Source organism: Balaenoptera borealis, assembly GCF_965194805.1.
Source record: "Balaenoptera borealis genome assembly, chromosome: 13".
Classification (NCBI taxonomy): domain Eukaryota; kingdom Metazoa; phylum Chordata; class Mammalia; order Artiodactyla; family Balaenopteridae; genus Balaenoptera; species Balaenoptera borealis.
This window is the reverse complement of record NC_138870.1, coordinates 58,576,391-58,597,530: the sequence shown is the minus strand read 5'-3', so window position 1 is coordinate 58,597,530 and position 21,140 is coordinate 58,576,391. Positions and strand designations below refer to the sequence as shown.

General features: G+C 37.7%; 1 protein-coding gene across 11 annotated transcripts in view; it reads right to left on the bottom strand.

Moving 5' to 3' along the window:
• The window catches only part of FRS2 (fibroblast growth factor receptor substrate 2), a 119,830-nt gene that overhangs the window by 36,914 nt on the left and 61,776 nt on the right, over positions 1-21,140 (bottom strand). The window lies entirely within an intron of this gene.

Here is a 21,140-nt window from a genome sequence, read left to right as displayed (position 1 = left end):
AAGGAAACCATAAACAAGACCAAAAGACAACCATCAGAATGGGAGAAAATATTTGCAAATGAAGCAACTGACAAAGGATTAATCTCCAAGATTTACAAGCAGCTCATGCAGCTCAATAACAAAAAAACGAACAACCCAATCCAAAAATGGGCAGAAGACCTAAATAGACATTTCTGCAAAGAAGATATACAGATGGCCTACAGACACATGAAAGAATGCTCAACATCATTAATCATTAGAGAAATGCAAATCAAAACTACAATGAGATATCATCTCACACCGGTCAGAATGGCCATCATCAAAAAATCTAGAAACAATAAATGCTGGAGAGGGTGTGGAGGAAAGGGAACTCTCTTGCACTGTTGGTGGGAATGTAAATTGATACAGCCACTATGGAGAACAGTATGGAGGTTCCTTAAAAAACTACAAATAGAACTACCATACGATCCAGCAATCCCACTACTGGGCATATACCCTGAGAAAACCATAGTTCAAAAAGAGTCATGTACCAAAATGTTCATTGCAGCTCTATTTACAATAGCCAGGACATGGAAGCAACCTAAATGTCCATCGACAGATGAATGGATAAAGAAGATGTGGCACATATATACAATGGAATATTACTCAGCCATAAAAGGAAATGAAATGGAGGTATTTGTAATGAGGTGGATGGAGTTAGAGTCTGTCATACAGAGTGAAGTAAGTCAGAAAGAGAAAAACAAATACAGTATGCTAACACATATATACGGAATCTAAGGGGAAAAAAAGCCATGAAGAACCTAGTGGCAAGACGGGAATAAAGACACAGACCTACTGGAGAATGGACTTGAGGATATGGGGAGGGGGTGGAGTGAGATGTGACAGGGTGAGAGAGTGTCATGGACATATATACACTACCAAATGTAAAATAGATAGCTAGTGGGAAGCAGCCGCATAGCACAGGGAGATCAGCTCGGTGCTTTGTGACCACCTAGAGGGGTGGGATGGGGAGGGTGGGAGGGAGGGAGATGCAAGAGGGAAGAGATATGGGAACATATTGTATATGTATAACTTATTAACTTTGTTATAAAGCAGAAGCTAACACACCATTGTAAGGCAATTATACTTCAATAAAGATGTTTAAAAAAAAAAAAAATTCTGTTTTACAGAATAATGGACTTGAGCTGTACCAAACCACAGACATCTATGAGAATAAAATAGATTTCCGTCTATCTAATAAAGAATTGATTTCCCTTTAAATGCTGAGTTCTCAATCACTACCCATGTTCAGTAGATTCCATTACTGGTTAAGAAGCTGGATGAGATGACTTGAGTTTCTTTCAATTGAAGTAAATTTCAAGAACTAAACTGAATCTGAAATACTTTGCATTAAGAAGAACAAAGGGAAAGACATAAGAAAAAAAGCTTTTAAATACTTAGAAATATAAAGTAATGGTTCTATAAAATTTTAAAAACCGTATTCAAATAATTCTAAGTAAAATACATAGACAAGATAAAGGAAGGAAAATGAGACAGAGATAAACCCAATGAATGAGCAAGACAGGAAACTCACTCGTCATTTTTTGCCCATTTCAAAGTCATTTATAATTTTTCCTGACAAAATCTTGCATGGCTCCCCCTATTCCCCTGAAAGTAAAAATTAAAGACTTTTTAATGGCTGGCCTACAAGGTCCTAAATACTTTGTTATCGTTTTCTGCCCTTCTGGCTCCAGTGGTGATCACAGGTACTTCACACTCGGCTCCAGCCACACTGGCCCCCTGGCTGTTTCTGCATACACTAAGTACGCTGCTACCTCAAGGCCTCTGCAATCGTTGTTCCATCTGGAAAACTCTTCTGCCAAATACCCACATAGCTTGCTCCCTCAATTGTTGCAAGTCTTTGCTCACAAATCAATTTTTAGAGGACTTCCCTGAGCACTCTACAGAAAACACATAAACTTTTACCCCACAATGGTAACCCCTTTTCCTCTACACTGCTATGTTATTCTCCAAATGACTTATTACCAGCTGGCATGCTATATATTAATTTATTCTTTGATTCCTGTCTCTACGCCAAAGCCAGAACAAACTATAAACTCTATGTTGTCTTCACTGCTGTATCCCCAATGTCTAGAGAGTGCCATACATGTGTTAAATGCTCAAATAGTTTTAGCTGAATGAATAAATACCATATTACTGGATAATGTTTCAAATTAGCAACATACATACTGATACATTTTGCCCCTGAATTTCTACAATATTAAAACATATCAATAAAACTACAAATAAATAATCTCGTATTTCCACTAGTTAATACATTACTTAATAGTTTTTTTGTCTTTTTTCTACCAGTTTTATTGAGATATAAATGACTGCAGCATGTATAAGTTTAAAATATATGGCATAATGATTTGATTTATATCATGAAATGATTACCACAATAAATTTAGTGAACATCCACCTTCTCACAGATAGAAATAAAAGAAAAAAAATTTTTTTCTCCTTGAAATGAGAACTCTTAGGATTTACTCTTAACTTTCACGTATGACATTCAGCAGTGTTAATTATATTTATCACATTGCACATTACATCCCTAGTACTTATCTTCTAACTGAAAGTTTGTACATTTTGACTACCTTCATCCTTTAAAATAGAGCTTAAAATTATCACTTAGATTTGCGTAAACACTGACAGCTATTTCAGGAAAAATGCTTTGAATTTAGCATATAATACCAGAAGATTTCTCTGAGAAGCAATGCTATCATGTGGCTGTCAAAGTGGGAAAGTATACTCACAAGATTTACGTGGCATCAGTTGTCTTCCTTTTCATCCTACATAGGTTCAAAGACTGCCATCTAGATTGTAGCTATTATAGATGTGATGCCTAAAGAGTCTATCTGGGCAAGTCAATTGCCTAAAAGTCACTATCCAAGCTGTATCAATTCCCCCAAGCTAGGTCACTCCTTGAAGTTCCTGCAGTCTTGGTATGGGCCTACTTGAAGGAGAATACTCTAGGACCAAGACTACTGTTTATATTGAGTTTCTGATCCTAAACGCCTCCCTAAGCTATTAATTTTTAACCTTAAAAGGTTCCTAATATTAACTAGTATTGTCTTTGACTATCACTTGAACTACCTGCCGTGTGCAATTCCAAAACTAACATCTTTGGTCTAATTATTTGACATTTCTATGATTTAGTTACTTGGGAGTTATTTCAGCTAAAAGAGGAATGCGGTTACATAAGTGGAAAACACAAGTTTGGAAAATCACAGGCTACTGAAATAATGGTTTAGCTATTAACAACATATTAGTTTCTCCAAATATTTTCTTTCTTTACACTATTTCATCCAAAAATCTGTCTAAAAATTCAAAGAATAAAGAGCTCATTTTTTTTTTCCCTTCATCTATAAATAAGCCAAAAATAAAGCTAAAAAAGTAAGGCTTTAAATTCCTCCTATTGATAAGGCTGAAACTGTTTAAAATTGGGTTTGCTACCATACACATTTTTCACTTTAATTAAATTGCTACAAAATAAAGTTTATTTGTCAAAACTAAGTATGACTGTTAGTAAGGGAAAGTATTCATAACATATTACCCCTCCCCGTTGCCAGCCAAGAAAATATCTGGATTGGAGGCAATAAATGCTGTTTTCCTATTATATGGCCCCGGTGACACTTGCTTTAGTAATAAAAAAGATAACCAAATAATCATTCAAGTGTCCAAGGCAAAATTGTTCTGAAAATAGAAAAATAGAAAAAAAAATACTTATTTGAAATCAACATCTCTATTTAAATTATTAAAAATGTGTTAAGAAAAAAAAAAGTGTTAAGAAAGATGGCGGTGTGGGAAGATGCAGAGTTAGCATCTCCCCACAACTGGGGCGCCTGCAGGCCGCTGGTGGGGGACTCTAACACCCAAGGAGATGGGAGGAACCCCAGAGTAAACTGGTAAGACGCTGGGGGACTGAGGGTGGAGGAGAAGTGGAGGCCAGGCAAGATCAGCGTCCCTGAGGTGGGGGAGATCAGGAGAGGCAGTGGGGAGGGACTCTCCAGGAAGAGCAGAAGAGGAGCGGAGGGCGATCGCATGGCCCACTGGGGCTGGGGAGCCTGCTGAACTCCCAAGCCGGTTCCCCCAACTCCAAAGCCCCATCCAGGCTGCATGGGTCCTGGGGGCATAGGAGGGAGGCCAGGGAGATCAGGAGTGGCAGACAGGAGGGGCCATCCAGGAGGAGTGGGAGAGGAATGGAGGGTGCTTGCCCCACCCACTTGGGCTCAGGAAGCCTGCTGAGCTCCCAGGCCGGTTCCCTGCCCTCCAAAGCCCCCTCCAGGTTGCATGGGTCCTTCGGGGCATAGGAAGGAGACCGAGGGGAGAATAGGAGAGGGGTCCTCTGGGAGGAGCAGGAGAGGAGCAGAGGGTGACTGCCCCACCCATTCGGACACAGGGAGCCTGCAGAGCTCCCAGGCCAGTTCCCTGCCCTCCAAGGCCCCCCGCGACCCCTGCACTGGTCCTGGGGGCACAGGAGGGAGGCCGGGAGATCAGGAGAGGCAGGCAGGAGGGGTGCTCCCAGACTGCAGACTGGGGGAAGAAGAAATAAAAAAATACATAAAAACAAATCACAGGGCTTCCCTGGTGGCGCAGTGGTTGGGAGTCTGCCTGCCAATGCGGGGGACGCGGGTTCGAGCCCTGGTCTGGGAAGATCCCGCGTGCCGCGGAGCGACTGGGCCCGTGAGCCACAATTGCTGAGCCTGCGCGTCTGGGGCCTGTGCTCCGCAACGGGAGAGGCCGCGATAGTGAGAGGCCCGCGCACTGCGATGAAGAGTGGCCCCCGCTTGCTGCAGCTGGAGAAAGCCCTCACACAAGAACGAAGACCCAAACACAGCCATAAATACATAAATAAAAAAAAAAAAAAAAAAAAAAAAAACCAAAAAAAAACAAATGACAACGAAAACACGAAGACCCGAAACCTATGGGACGCAGCAAAAGCAGTTCTAAGAGAGAAGTTTATAGCAATTCAATCTCACCTCAAGAAACAAGAAAAATCTCAAATAAAGAATTTAACCCTACACTTAAAACAACTAGAGAAAGAAGAACAAAGAAAACCCAAAGTCAGTAGGAGGAAAGAAATCATAAAGATCAGAGCAGAAATAAACGAAACAGAAACGAAGAAAACAATACCAAAGATCAATAGAACTAAAAGCTGGTTCTTTGAGAAGATAAACAAAATTGATAAACCCTTAGCCACACTCATCAAGAAAAAAACGGAGAGGACGCAAATCAATAAAATTAGAAATGAAAAAGGAGAAATCACAACTGACACTGCAGAAATACAAAGGATTATAAGAGACTACTACAAACAACTATACGCCAATAAAATGGACAACCACGAAGAAATGGACAAATTCTTGGAAAGGTACAATTTTCCAAGACTGAACCAGGAAGAATTAGAAAATATAAACAGACATATCAGAAGTAATGAAATTGAAACCATAATTTAAAGTCTTCCAACAAACAAAAGTCCAGGACCAGATGGCTTCACAGGCAAATTCTATCAAACATTTAGAGAAGAACTAACACCGATCCTTCTCAAACTCTTCCAAAAAATTGCAGAGGGAGAAACACTCCCAAATTCATTTACAAAGCCACCATCACCCTGATACCAAAGCCAGAAAAAGATATCACAAAAAAAGAAAATTATAGACCAATATCACTGATGAACATAGATGCAAAAATCCTGAACAAAATACTAGCAAATGGAATCCAACAACACATTTAAAGGATCATACACCATTTATCCCAGGGATGCAAGGATTCTTCAGTATACGCAAATCAATCAATATGATACACCACAATAACAAATTAAGGAATAAAAACCATATGATCATCTCAACAGATGCAGAAAAAGCTTTTAACAAAATTCAGCACCCATTTATGATAAAAACTCTCCAGAAAATGGGCATAGAGGGAACCTACCTCAACATAATAAAGGCCATATATGACAAACCCATATATTCTATGGTGAAAAACTGAAAGCATTTCCACTAGGATCAGGAACAAGACAAGGATGTCCACTCTCGCCACTCTTATTCAACACAGTTTTGGAAATCCTAGTCACAGCAATCAGAGAAGAAAAAGAAATAAAATGAATACAAATTGGAAAAGAAGAAGTAAAGCTGTCACTATTTGCCGATGACATGACACTATACATAGAAAATCCTAAAGATGCCACCAGAAAACTACTAGAACTGATCAATGAATTTGGTAAGGTGGTGCAGGATACAAAATTAATGCACAGAAATCTCTGGCATTCGTGTACACCAACAATGAAAAATCAGAAAGAGAAATTAAGGAAACACTCCCATTTACCACTGCAACAAAAAGAATAAAATACCTAGGAATAAACCTGCCTAAGGAGGCAAAAGACTTGTACTCAGAAAACTATAAAACACTGCTGAAAGAAATCAAACATGACATAAACAGATGGAGAAATATACCATGTTCTTGGATTGGAAGAATCAGTATTGTGAAAATGACTATACTACCCAAAGCAATCTACAGATTCAATGCAATCCCCATCAAACTACCAATGGCATTCTTCACAGAATTAGAACAAAAAATCTTACAATTCGTATGGAAACACAAAAGACCACGAATAGCCAAAGCAACCTTGAGAAAGAAAAACTGAGTTGGAGGAATCAGGCTCCTTGACTTCAAACTATACCACAAAGCTACAGTAATCAAGACAGCATGGTACTGGCACAAAAACAGAAATATAGATCAATGGTACAGGGCAGAATGTCCAGAGGTAAACCCATGCACATATGGGCACCTAATTTACGACAAAGGAGGCAAAAACATACAGTCGAGAAAAGACAGACTCTTCAATAAGTGGTGCTGGGAAAACTGGACAGCTACATGTAAAAGAAAGAAATTAGAACACTACCTAACACCATACACAAAAATAAACTCCAAATGGATTAAAGACTTAAATGTAAGACCAGACATTATAAAACTTTTAGAGGAAAACATAGGAAAAACACTCTTTGACATAAACCACAGCAAGATCTTTTCTGACCCACCTCCTAGAGTAACAGAAATAAAAACAAAAATAAACAAATGGGACCTAATGAAACTTCAAAGCTTTTGCACAGCAAAGGAAACCATAAACAAGATGAAAAGACAACCCTCAGAATGGGAGAAAATATTTGCAAATGAAGCAACTGACAAAGGATTAATCTCCAAAATATACAAGCAGCTCATGCAGCTCAATATCAAAAAAAACAAGCAACCCAATCCAAAAATGGGCAGAAGACCTAAAGAGACATTTCTCCAAAGAAGATACACAGATTGCCAACAAACACAAGAAAAGATGCTCAACATCAGTAATCATTAGAGAAATGCAAATCAAAACTACAATGAGGTATATCACCTCACACAGGTCAGAATGGCCCTCATCAAAAAATCTACAAGCAATAAATGCTGGAGAGGGTGTGGAGAAAAGGAAACCCTCTTGCACTGTTGGTGGGAATGTAAATTGATACAGCCACTAAGGAGAACAGTATGGAGGTTCCTTAAAAAACTAAATATAGAACTACCATATGACCCAGCAATCCCACTACTGGGCATATACCCTGAGAAAACTGTAATTCAAAAACAGTCATGTATCACAATGTTCATTGCAGCACTATTTACAATAGCCAGGACATGGAAGCAACCTAAGTGTCTATCGACAGATGAATGGATAAAGAAGATGTGGCACATATATACAATGGAATATTACTCAGCCACAAATGAAACGAAATTGAGTTATTTGTAGTGAGGTGGATGGACCCAGAATCTATCATACAGAGTGAAGTAAGTCGGAAAGAGAAAAATAAATACCGTATGCTAATGCATATATATGGAATCTAAAAAAAGGTTCTGAAGAACCTAGGGGCAAGACAGGAATAAAGATGCAGACGTAGAGAATGGACTTGAGGACATGGGGAGGGGGAAGGGTAAGCTGGGACGAAGTGAGAGAGTGGCACTGACATATGTACACTACCAAATGTAAAATAGCTAGCTAGTGGGAAGCAGCCGCATAGCACAGGGAGATCAGCTCGCATAGCACAGGGAGATCAGCTCAGTGCTTTGCGACCACCTAGAGGGGTGGGATAGGGAGTGTGGGAGGGAGATGCAAAAGGGTGGGGATATGGGGATATAGATATACGTGTAGCTGATTCACTTTGTTATACAGCAGAAACTAACACACCACTGTAAAGCAGTTTTACTCCAATAAAGATGTTAAAAAATAAAAAAAATAAATAAACTATTTTTTAGAACAATTTCAGAGAAAAACTGAGAAGATAGTAGGGTTCCCATATACCCCACACCCAGTGTTATCTATTAACATTTTACATTAGTACAAAACCTCTGTTACAAGTAATAAACTAATATAAACATAGTATTATTAACTGAAGTCCATACTTTATTTAAATTTCCTTAGTTTTTACATAATGTCTTTTTGTTTCAGGATCCTATTCAAGATACCACATTATATTTAATCATCATATCCTTTGTAGGCTCCTCTTGGCTATACAGTTTCTCAGGTTTTCCTTGTTTTTGATGACCCCAACAGTCTTGGGGAATTCTGGTCAAGTATTTTGTTGAATGTCCCTTTAATAGCATTTGTCTAATGTTTTTCCTTTTTAAAAAATTCAATCTATTTAAACTAAAAAGAACAAAAACAGTTCATCCATTTCTCCCATCCCCCACCCCCTTCCTCTAGCAACCACTACTCTGTTCTAACTATGAGCTGGGGGGCGGGGGGTGATTGGTTTGTTTGTTTTTAGATTCCACATATAAGAAAGATCTTTTACTGATGTGTCTGTTACTGCCTTATTTTACTTAGCATAATGCCCTCAGGTCAATCCATGTTACAAATGTCAAGATTTCCTTCTTTTTTGTGGCTGAATAATATTCCATTGTATATAAATACCACTTATTCTTTAACCACTCATCCATCGATGGACACTTACATTGTTTTCATATCTTGGCTATTACAAATAATGCTGCAATGAACATGGGGGGTGGGGGTGAATATACCTTTTTGAGCTAGTGTTCTTATTTTCTTCAGATAAATACCCCAAAGTGAAACTGCTGGATCATATGGTAGTTCTAGTTTTAATTTAAGGACCCTCCATACTGTTTTCCATAGTGGCTACAACAATTTACATTCCCACCAACACTGCACAAGGGTCCCCTTTCCTCCACATCCTCACCAACATTATTTATTTCTAGTCTTATTCATAAGAGTCATTCTAACAGGTATGAGGTGATATCTCACTGTGGTTTTAATTTGCATTTCCCTGATGATTAATGATGTAGAGAATCTTTTCATATACCTGTTGGCCAACTGTATGTCTTCCTTGGAAAAATGTCTATTCAGATTTTATGCCAATTTTTTAATCAGATTGTTTTTTTGCTATGGAATTACATGAGTTCTTCATATATTTTGCATATTAACCCCTTATCAGATACATGATTTGCAAATATTTTCTCCCACTCAGTAGGTTGTCTTTTCTTTTTGTTGACGGCTTCCTTTGTTATGCAGAAGTTTTTAGTTTGATGTAATCCCACTTATTTATTTTTGTTTTTGTTGCTTTTGCTTTCAGTATCAGACTCAAAAAATCATCACCAAGACCTACATCAGGGAGATTCCCATCTATGTTTTCTTCTAGGAGTTTTAATGCTTTCAGGTCTTATGTTCAAGTCTTTAATCCATTTTTAGTTACTTCTCAAGCATGGCATAAGATAGCGATCCAGTTTCCTTCTTTTGTATGTGGTTGTCCAATTTTCCCAACACCATTTATTGAAGAGACTGTCCTTTCCCCATTGTACATTCTTGGCTCCTTTGTTGTAAAATAATTGACCATATATGTGTGGGTTTATTTCTGGGCTCTGTATTCCATTCCATTCATTGATCTGTGTGTCTGTTTTTATGCCAATATCACACTGTCTTAATTACTATAGCTTTATAATGTAGTTTTAGACAAGGGCACATGATGCCTCCAGCTTTGTTCTTCTTTCTCAAAATTGCTTTGGCTATTCGGGGTTTTTTATGGTTCCATAGAAATCTTAGAATTGTTTGTTCTATTACTGTGAAAAAATGCCACTGGAATTTTGATAGGAATTGCACTGAACATGTATATTGGATAATATGAACATTTTAACGATATTAATTCTTCCAATCTATGAGCACTAAATATCCCATTTATTTGTGTCGTCTTCAGTTTCTTTCATTAATCTCTTGTAATTTTCAATATAAAGGTATTTTATCTCCATGGTTAAATTTATTCCTAGGTATTTTATTCTTTTTTATGCAATTGTAAATAGGACTGTTTTATCTCTTTTTGATAGTTCATTACTAGTGTACAGAAACACAATGATTTGTATGTATTGATTCCATATTCTGCAACTTTACTGAATTCTATTTTTGTTGTTTTACTAACAGTCTGATGGAGTCTTATGGGTTTTCTAAATATAATATCATGTCATCTGCAAATAGTGACAGTTTTACTTCTTCCTTTCCAATTAGGATGCTTTTCTTTCTTTTTCTTCCCTAACTGCTCTGGAAAAGACTTCTAATACTATGTTCAATAAAAGTAGTAAGAATGGACATCCTCATCTTATTCTTGATCTCAGAGGAAAAGCTTTCAACTTTCCATGGTTGAGTATGATGTTAGCTGTGGGCTTGTCATATATGGCATTTATTATGTTGAGGTATGTTCCCACTATACCTGCTTTGATAGTTTTTATCCTAAATGAATGTTAAATATTGTCAAATGCTTTTCCAGCATCTATTGAGATGATCATATGATTTTTATCCTTCATTTTGTTAATGTGGCGTATCATACTGACTGATTTGCAGATGTTGAGCCATCCTTGCATCCCTGAAATAAATCTCACTTGATCATGGTCTGTATGTTGTTGACTTTGGTTTGCTAATATTTTGTTCAGGATTTTTACATCTATTTTCATTGGGAATACTAGCCTGTAATTTTCTTTTCTTGAGGCATCCTTGTCTGGTGTTGGTATCAGGCTAATGCTAGCCTCATAAAATGAGTATGGAAGAGTTTGAGAGGGATTAGTATTAATTCTTCTTTGACTGTTTGGTAGAATTCACTAGTGAAGCTGTCTGGTCCTAAACTTTTGTCTGTTGGGAAGTTTTTGATTACTGATTTAATCTCCTTACTCGTAATCAGTCTGTTCAGATTTTCTATGTCATCATGATTCAATCTTGGCAAATGGTATGTTTCTAAGGATTTATCCATTTCTTTTAAGTCGTCCAATTTGTTGGTGATAATTATTCAAAGTAGTCTCTTATGATCCTTTGTATTACTGTAGTTATCAGTTGTAACATCTCCTGTTTCATTTCTGATTTTATTTTTTTGAGTCCTCTCTTTTTTTCTTGGTGAGTCTAACTACAGGTTTGTGAATTTTCTTTATCTTTTCAAAGAACCAGCTCTTGGTTTCACGGATCTTTTCTATTGTCTCTTTAGTCTCTAATTTATCTCTGCTCTAACCTTTGTTATTTCCTCCCTTTTAACTTTAGGCTTCATTTGTTCTTCTTTTCCTAGTTCCTTGAGGTGTAAAGTTAGGTTGTTTGAGACTTTTCTCACTTCTTGAAGTAGGCATTTATCACTACAAACTTCCCTCTTAGAACTGCTTTTGCTACATCCCATAAACGTTGGTATGTTACATTTTCATGTCTCAAGGTATTTTTGACTTTTCTTTTGATTTCTTCTTTCACCCATTGGTTGTTCAGTAGCATGCTGCTTAATCCCCACATATTTGTGATTTTTCCAGTTTTCTTAGTGTAATTAATTTCCAGTTTCATACCACTGGGGTCAGAAAAGATGCTTAGTATTTCAATCCTCTTAAATTTATTAAGACTAGTTTGTGACCTAACATATGATCTATCTTGAAAAATATTCCATATGCATTTGAGAAGAATGTGTACTTCATAGCTTCTGGATAGAGTGTTCTATAAATAACATTTAAGTTCATCTGGTCTAATATGTATTTTAAGGCTGATGTTTCCTTACTGATTTTCTGTTTGGATGATCTATCCACTGGTTTCAGTGGGATATTAAAGTTTCCAACTATCATTGTATTGTTGTCTACTTCTCCCTTTAGGTTTGTTAATATTAGCTTTATATATTTAGGTGCTCCTATGTTGGGTGCATAAATATTTACAAATGTTACTATTCTTGTTGGATTGACCCCTTTATGATTATGTAACGTCCTTTTCCCTTTTTGTCTCTTATTAGTCTTTTGTTTTAAAGTCTATTTGTCTGATGTAAGTAGAGCTACTACAGCTTTCTTTTGGTTTCCATTTGCATGGAATGTCTTTTTCCATCCTTTCACTTTCAGCCTGTGTATGTCCTTACACCTAAAGTGAATCTCTTGTAGGCAGCATATAGAGAGAGGGGTCTTGTTCCAGCCACTGTGTGTCTTTTGATTGGAGAATTTAGTCCATTTACATTTAAAGTAATTCTTGATAAATGTGATTTAATGCCCTTTTGTTAATTGTTTTCCAGCTGTTTTTGTGGTTCCTCTCTATTCCTTTCTTCTATTGCTCTGTTCCTTTGTGGTTGGGTGACTTTCTTTAGTGGTATACTTATTTCTTTCTCTTTTTCTTGAGTATTTACCACAGATTTTTGGTTTGTGGTTAACATGAGGCTTACATATAACAACTTATATCTATAACAATCAACTTTAAGATGGTTAAATTTGATCCCATTGTAAAGCTCAGTATTATTACCCCCACCCCATTGTATGCTTTTGATGTCACATTTAACATCTTTTTATCTTATATATCCCTTAATTATTGTAATCATAGTTATTTTTATTACTTTTGTCTTTTAAACTTTACACTACCTTTGTGAATGATTAATCTACTACCTCTACTATATGTTTACCTTTCTTTCATTCTTTCTTTTTTTGCTACTAATTGGTGCCCCTTTTCAGCTTAAAGAAGTCCTTTAACATTTCTTGTAAGGCTGTTTTAATGATGATGAACTCCTTTAGCTTTTGCTTATCTGGAAAATTCTGTATCTCTCCTTTACTTCTGAATGATAACTGGGTAGAGTATTCTTGGTTGGGAGATTTTTTTTTCTTTCAGCACTTTGAATATATGCCACTCCCTTCTGGCCTGCAAAGTTTATGCTGAAAAATCTGTTGGTAGTCTTATTGGGGTTCCCCTGCATACAAGTTGTTTTTCTCCTCCTGTTTTTAAGAGTCTCTCTCTTTTTTTTTTTTTGGTCACGCCTTGCAGCATGGGGGATCTTAGTACCCCGAACAGGGATCAAACGCCATGCCCCCTGCAGGGGAAGTGTGGAGTCCTAACCACTGGACTGCCAGGGAATTCCCTCTCTTTAACTTTTTGACATTTTAATTATAATGTGTCTTAGGGTCTGTCTCCTTGGGCTCTTTTTTTTTTTTTTTTTTTTTAATAATTCTTTGAGCATCCTAGATCTGGATGTCTGTTTCCTTCTCCAGGTTAGGGAAGTTTACAGCCATTGTTTCTTCAAATAAGACTTCTGCCCCTTTCTCTCTCTTCTCCTTCTGTGAGCCCTGTAATGTGAATATTAGTCCATCTGATGTTGTCTCATCAATCCCTTAAGTCATCCTCACTTTTTTTCATTCTTTTTTTCTTTTTGCTGCTCTGACTGGGTGAGTTCTATTGCTTTGTTTTTGACTTAGTTAATCCTTTCTTCTACTTCATCTAGTCTGCTGTTGAATCCCTCTAGTGTATTTTTCAGTTTGATTATTGTATTCTTCAGGTCTGTGACTTCTATTTGGTACTTTCTTATATTTTCCATCTCTTTAAGTTCTCACTGTGTTCATTCATTCTTCTCCCCAAGTCAGTAAGCAACTTTATAATCACTACTTTGAATAATTTATCAGGTAAATTACTTATCTTCCTTTCATTAAGGTTTTTTCCTGAGGTTTTATCTTATTCTTCCATTTAGAACAAATTCCTCTGTTTCTTCATTTTGCTTGACTCTGTGTTGGTTTCTGTACAGCACATGAAATAACCACTTCTCCCAGTCTTGAAGGAATGGTCCTGTGTAGGAGATGAAACTTGTTGTTCAACTGTGCCTCGGCTCTTGGTTGTCCCTCAAACCTTTGTGCTTCTCTAAGAAGCCTATCATATTTTTAATAGCTCCCAGTAGTAGAAGATGTACCTAGACCCGTCAGCATCCCAAAGGGGAGGATCTCAGCACCTAGACTCAGGCTGACTTGAAGTCAGGAACTTGGGCATCAGCTTTTAAAAGTATGAATACATATGCAATCCTGTGGGACTACAAGCATAAGACCTGCTGGCCACCAAAGCCAGGTGATCTGGAGGCGTCTGCTGGGCTACAGTTGCAGAAATCCAGGCTCCAGGAGAGGGTAGATGCTCTTTTCTCAGTGATACTAGTGAGCTGGAGCAAGGCAGAGGAAGAGCACAAAGATGGCAACTACAGCATACGTTCCTTGAGAGTACAGGCCATGGGCCACTCCACAGGCCACTAAATGTGTGCCAAATCTGAAGCCTGCCCCTCAGGCCAAAGCTCCAGGACAAGAGGCTTCCTTCACAGAAAGCCAGGGTCAGGGAGGGGGTGTGTATGTGCCTCAATCCACTGTTTGTGCAGTGCTCTGGGAGTGGTAGCCTGCCAAAAACCATCCTTCCTAATACCACAGTCCTGTGGGACCCAGGAATGAAAGCCTCCCCATCCCAGCCCCCAGCTACCAGAGCCAGGTGATCAAAAGGTGTCCTCTGGGCAGCAGCTGTGAAAACCAGGGCACCAGACACGTGTAAAGCTCTCCTCCAAGAGACACTGGTGCTCTGGAGTATGGCAGAGGATGAGCTCAAAGGTAGTATCCACCCTCCGAGGTGTCTGGAAAGGATTACAGCCAGTCCCAAGATGCGTGTTTAATTAGAAACCCACCCTTCAGGCCACAGTCATGATGACTAGCTAATAGGTCTCCTTCACAGAAAGACTGATGAGCTCCTGGGTCTGCTGCCTCTTGCTATGCTCTGAATTCTTGCTGTGCCCTGGAACTGTTTAAGAACTCTTTCTCCGTTGGTTACAGTCCTGTGAGACTCATGAACATAAGCCCCACTGACCACCAGAGCCACATAATGTAAAGGTGTCCCCTGGCAGCAGCTACAAGAATTTGAGTAACAGACAGGGGTTTCTGGGAGACACATTATTACAGTCTCATGGGACCAGAGACACAAGCTCCCCTGTCCTCTAGAGCCAGGTGATCAAGAGGAATCCCCAAGGCAGTGGCCACAAAAATCGAGGCACCAGCATGTGAAAGCTCCTTTCTGGGAAATACTGGTGCTCTAGAGCACAACAAAGGGAGAGCATGAAGATGGCACCTGCCAGCCTGTCCCCAGAGAACGTTCCAGCAGGCTCCTAGATGTGTGCATTAAATTAGATACCTGCCTCTCAGGCCAGCGCTTTAATACAAGCAAGTCTGGGCACAAGTCAGCTGCCTCTGAGTTGGCTCCTGAAGTAGGTGAGTCCAAGTGCACAAGCTCTTTAACAGCAGTTTCTCAGACTGCTACAGTCTTGTGGGTCTCAGAACACGAGCCCTCTTGGTTTTCCAAGTTAGATGTTTTCGGGGCTCATCTCTCAAATGTATCTCTTAAAAGCTGGGATGCCTGATGTTGGATTTGAAACCTTCACTCCTCAGGGCGAGGCTCTGGTTTTTGAGTTCCCTCCCACTTGTAGAATGTCACACTGAGGGTAGGGTTTATGGCAAGACCTTGACAGTCTTGGGGAATACTGGTCAAGTATTTTGTAGAAGGGCCCTCTACTGGGATTTGTCTAATGTTTTTCTCATGATTAGATGAGAGTTATGGGGTTTAGGGGAGGAAGAACACAGAGATAAAGTACCATTTCATCACAACATATTCCTGGAAGTATCCTATCACTATGACTTATCACTATTGATATTGATCCTGATCACCTGGCTGAGGTACTGTTTGCCAAGTTTCTCCACTGTAAAATTACTTCTCCCAAGATCCTTTCATTAGTGTACTCTTTGAAAGTCATTAGCCCACACTTAAGGAGTGGGGAGTTATTTTCTACCCTGTTGAAGATAAATGATCAACCTAAATTATTTAGAGGTCTTCTGCACAGATTTTCTCTTCTCCACTTCTTTATTCAATCATTTATTTATATTAGTATGGAACCAGGGATATTTACTTTATACTTTAGGTTATAATCCAATACTACTTTATACTTAATTTATTTTCTTGCTCAAATTATTCCAACTTTGGCCACTGAGGGCTCTTTCAGCCCTTTGTCATATTCCCATTACCGTGGGTTTGTTTGTTGAAGCACCTTCTTACCTTTTGGCACTACAAGATGCTCCAACGGATTTTTTCTTTTTTTGACCAAGCAGCATGTGGGATCTTAGTTCCCCAACTAGGGACTGAACTCACGCCCCCCACATTGGAAGCACAGAGTCTTAACCATTGGACTGCCAGGGAAGTCCCCAGCCTGATCTTATATATTTCTTGCCCCAGTCGTAGAATCAGCCATTTCTCCAAGAAACCCTGGTTCCCTTCACTGGAGAACTGTATTAGAAACCAAAATCTGGGCATCAGGTGTGCTCCTTATTGGGCTGTCATTGTTTCTAAGAGGGCCTTAGTTTTTTTATTAATTATTTAATTTATTTTTGTCTGCATCGGGTCTTCATTGCTGCATGCGGGCTTTCTCTAGTTGTGGCAAGAGGGGGCTGCTCTTCGTTGCGGTGCGTGGGCTTCTCATTGCAGTGTCTTCTCTTGTTGCGGAGCACAGGCTCGGGGCGCACGGGCTTCAGTAGTTGTGGCACGCAGGCTTAGCAGTTGTGGCTCGCAAGCTCTAGAGCACAGGCTCAGTAGTTGTGGTGCACGGGCTTAGTTGCTCTGCGGCATGTGGGATGTTCCCGGACCAGGGCTTGAACCCGTGTTCCCTGCACTGGAAGGTGGGTTAACCACTGCACCACCAGCGAAGTCCCAAGAGGGCCTTAGTTTTTAAAAGAAATTTATATGTTATTTTGTAGGGATTTGCATAACAAAATATAGAAATAAATTCATGCAGAGACCGGAGTAGGCCTATGATATTTTTAAATTAATCAACACGATGGTAGATGTATTTATCATCACTTTTTACAGATGTTTTGAAAAACAATCTGAAAAATGTAAGGGAGACAATTTTTTTTAAATACACAATTGGGGCATGCCATCTTCTTTCGTTTTCGTTTTTTTTTAAGGAAAGAGAGACAAATGTAAAATATCAGAAATAAAAAAGAAACATCATTACGTTTTCTGTAGGTCATCAAGCAGTTCACCAGCTTTTTGGTCTGTGGACCCTTTACAGTTCTAAAAATTGAGGATTTTTCAAAAAGAGGTTTTGTTTAGCTGTGTTATATCTATTAATATTTACCAAATTAGAAATTAAATATGAAAATGTTTAAAATATTAGTTTAGAAATAAAAAAATAAATTAAAAAGAAAAAAAAATAAAATAAAATATTAGTTTATTTAAAAGAATAAGCCTATTACACATTAACAAAAAAATTTTATGAAAAAATAACTTGAAAAAAACCTATTTTCCTAGAAATTTAGTAGGGAAAGTGACATTATTTTATACTTTTGCAAATATTTTTAATGTCTGGCTTTAGAGAAGACAGGTGGATTCTTATGACTGATTCTGTGATATGCTGTTTTGGTTAAGGTATATAAGCATATAAAGAAAATCTAGCTTCACACAGATATATAATCAGAAAAAAGAATATTTTAATAACTGTTTTAAAAATCATATAACTGTTGATATTTTTGATATTATACCTAAACTCAACAAATAACCTTCTTAAAGGTTAATTACAATGTGGTTTCTAAAACCATATAAATGAACTTTTCGCACTCTGTTACATTAAAATCCACTGGTTTATCTTGCACTTTTAATGGATCTTTTACCCATACGTGACTTCGTATCATCATACATTGGTCATTTGGAAAATAACTGGTTTGCAGATTTTTGACACAAGTCAGAATACAACATCAAGGCGAAAAAAAAAAATCACACTCTTTAATATCATTACCCATCTCACCAGAAGGTCTTTAAGTATCGGGAAGCTGTCAACCTCACGGTGTTAGATACAAGTTTTCCATATTTGCAAATTCCATTTGAAAGCTTGATTGTTTTTTCAACCATTGGCTACAAATACAGCTATTTTTCTTGAAGTGTTAGGCTCACTTAAGTTCATTTTTGAGAAAAATAAACGTCAAATACATAAGTTCGAATAACTGAAGTTTTCCTATTCTGTTCTTTCAAGAACAAAAGGGGTGTTACGGAAAAAAGTAGGTAGTTAAGTTCAAAACTCAACTGAACAGGAACTTCTTCTGAAGACGACTATCTTGCTTCAGTATGGAGTAGAAGTGCTTTATGAATTCTTCCCCTTTCATCACACATAATATTAAAAAGATGTGTACTCAAAGGCAAAATGAAATGAAATTAATATTTTTACTGCTTCATCAAAGACATTCTTAAATGAAACTGGATTAAAAAAACAACAACAACAAACTACGAATACATGGCAATGAAGAATATAATTGTTCACTTTGGCACCACTGCCTTAATATGTGCTAAGGTGTTAGCAGTTTTATCCACCACTGCTTTTGCAGCATCACTGCCAATGTCAACAAAGTGAAAAAATACAAAAAAATCGGTATTATGAAAATAGTTTTGACCTCCCAGACTCCCTCCCCAGTCACAGGGACCCACAAAGGTCTACAGAACATACTTTGAAAACTGCTCCAAATTAGATTCCAAAGATAAGAAAATATTACAAGCAAAATTGTAACAAAACATGTTAAATTCCTAGAAAAAAATAACTTACCAAATATGATTCAAGAAGAAATAAAAATATGAATAGTATTATAATCTTAAAAAAAAAAAAATCAATCAGGAATCAAAAAATCCCCCTGTAAAGAAATTCTAGGCCTGGATGGCTTTAACAGATGAATTCTGTCAAATGTGCAAGAAAAATAATTTTCCATGATGTATTCCAAAGAACAGTTAAAGAAGATACCCTCTCTGACTCATCTTGAGACTAGTATAACCTTGACACTAAAATCCAAAAAAGAGCACAGCCTATAAAAAAAAAAAAATTATAGGCTGATATCCTTCATGAATATTAGTGCAAAATTCTTAAAATATTAGCAAACTGAGTCCAGTAACATATAAGGTATCAAAGGTTGGTCTAATGTTAGGAAAAACAAAGTAATTCTCCATATTAATAAACAAAAGAAGAAAAAAAATCATATCGTTGTTAACAGATTCAGAGAAGAGGAATCTTTTCAGAGGTTTTTCTCAACAGAAAAGGAAAGCTATAAGGCTGTTTTGGGAGACTCAGCTCCGTGGATTCAAGGAAAAAGCAAGCTGCAATACTCAAGGAAAGCAGAAGCCTCTGTAAGACAAAGGTGTTACCAGTATCACCTTTCCCAAAAGAAAAAAATTAAGGTCAAGAATCCTAACCAAGTTTTTATGTTTCATATCAAACGCAGTCATGGTTGATGTGTCCTCACACAGCTGTTCTGACAGTCCACTAACAAACTTCTTGTAAAATCAATCTGTAAGACAAAGGTGGCCTATAATGTTGCTCTGCCCACCCCCCAACTCCCCCATCCCCCTCCCCGCCACTTAATCATTTACATTAAAAAGGAGATGAATGGTAAAACTATTTTTTTTATCATTATTCAGAATACCTGGGTATAATTACCATTTCCCCTACCTCACCGCTACCTGAGCAGGGCTCCCAACCTAAATGAAGCACAACTGTTTCCACTGGCACAGTTATTAAGCAAGTCTAGCAGAAACCATCTTACCTAAATCAAAACAGACCTGAGGTTAGCTGTACTTGGTTAAATCAGGAAATCAAATATACACATTATTTTATATTTTACATTATTATATAATATAAATATATTATATAATATGGTGAGGTGGATGGACCTAGAGTCTGTCATACAGAGTGAAGTAAGTCAGAAAGAGAAAAACAAATACCGTATGCTATCACATATATATGCAATCTTAAAAAAAAAAAAAAAAACCTAGAAGAACCTAGGGGCAGGACAGGAATAAAGATGCAGAAGTAAAGAATGGACTTGAGGACACGGGGAGGGGAAAGGGTAAACTGGGACAAAGTGAGAGAGTGGCAGCATGGACATATATACACTACCAAATGTAAAATAGATAGCTACTGGGAAGCAGCCGCATAGCACAGGGAGATCAGCTCAGTGCTTTGTGATCACCTAGAGGGGTGGGATAGGGAGGGTGGGAGGGAGATGCAAGAGGGAGGAGATATGGGGATATATGTATATGTATAGCTGATTCACTTTGTTATAAAGCACAAACTAACACACCATTGTAAAGCAATTATACTCCAATAAAGATGTTAAAAATAAATATGTTAAGTATCATATATATGACTATTACTTACACAGACACACACACACCCCTTAAACATTTTATTTTAGCTTGAGCAAGTAAAAGGGGATGAATTATCCAAACTTAGTGCCAAGGATTTTTTTTTTAAATGGGGGCCTGATGATTGGAACTCTGTGCCATATTTCTTACATAAACCTTATCTAAAATGTATATTTATTTCAAATGGATCAAGGATTTCCATTTCTGGCAACATGGTAGATTAGGTGCCCAGACTGTCTGAATCTAAAATGCTGTATAATTTTTTTTTTTAATATTTTTAAACTTCTTAATTTGGCACAAACATACAGACGCTATGGAAGGTGGCTCTTGACTTTAATATTACCTCACAGCAATGCTTTGAAAACTAGAGTGCTGGAGACAGGATACATATTCTGAGACTCCCAATATGGAGACATAATCAAAGAACCTTGCATATAGCTGAAAATCTGAAAGGCGTACAACTGAATGAGCAGTAAACCTATCTAGCAGAAGGTGACAGCAAGCAAACTTGCCTTCTTTAATCTTAGTGCTGGTAAAAGGAAGTAAAAAAATCTCCTGTGAGAATTTATAACTACAAGCCAGTTCTTATATGAGTTTGTGGAGAAGGAAAAAGATGAAAAGGGGTGAGAAACATGGAAAACAGATTAAA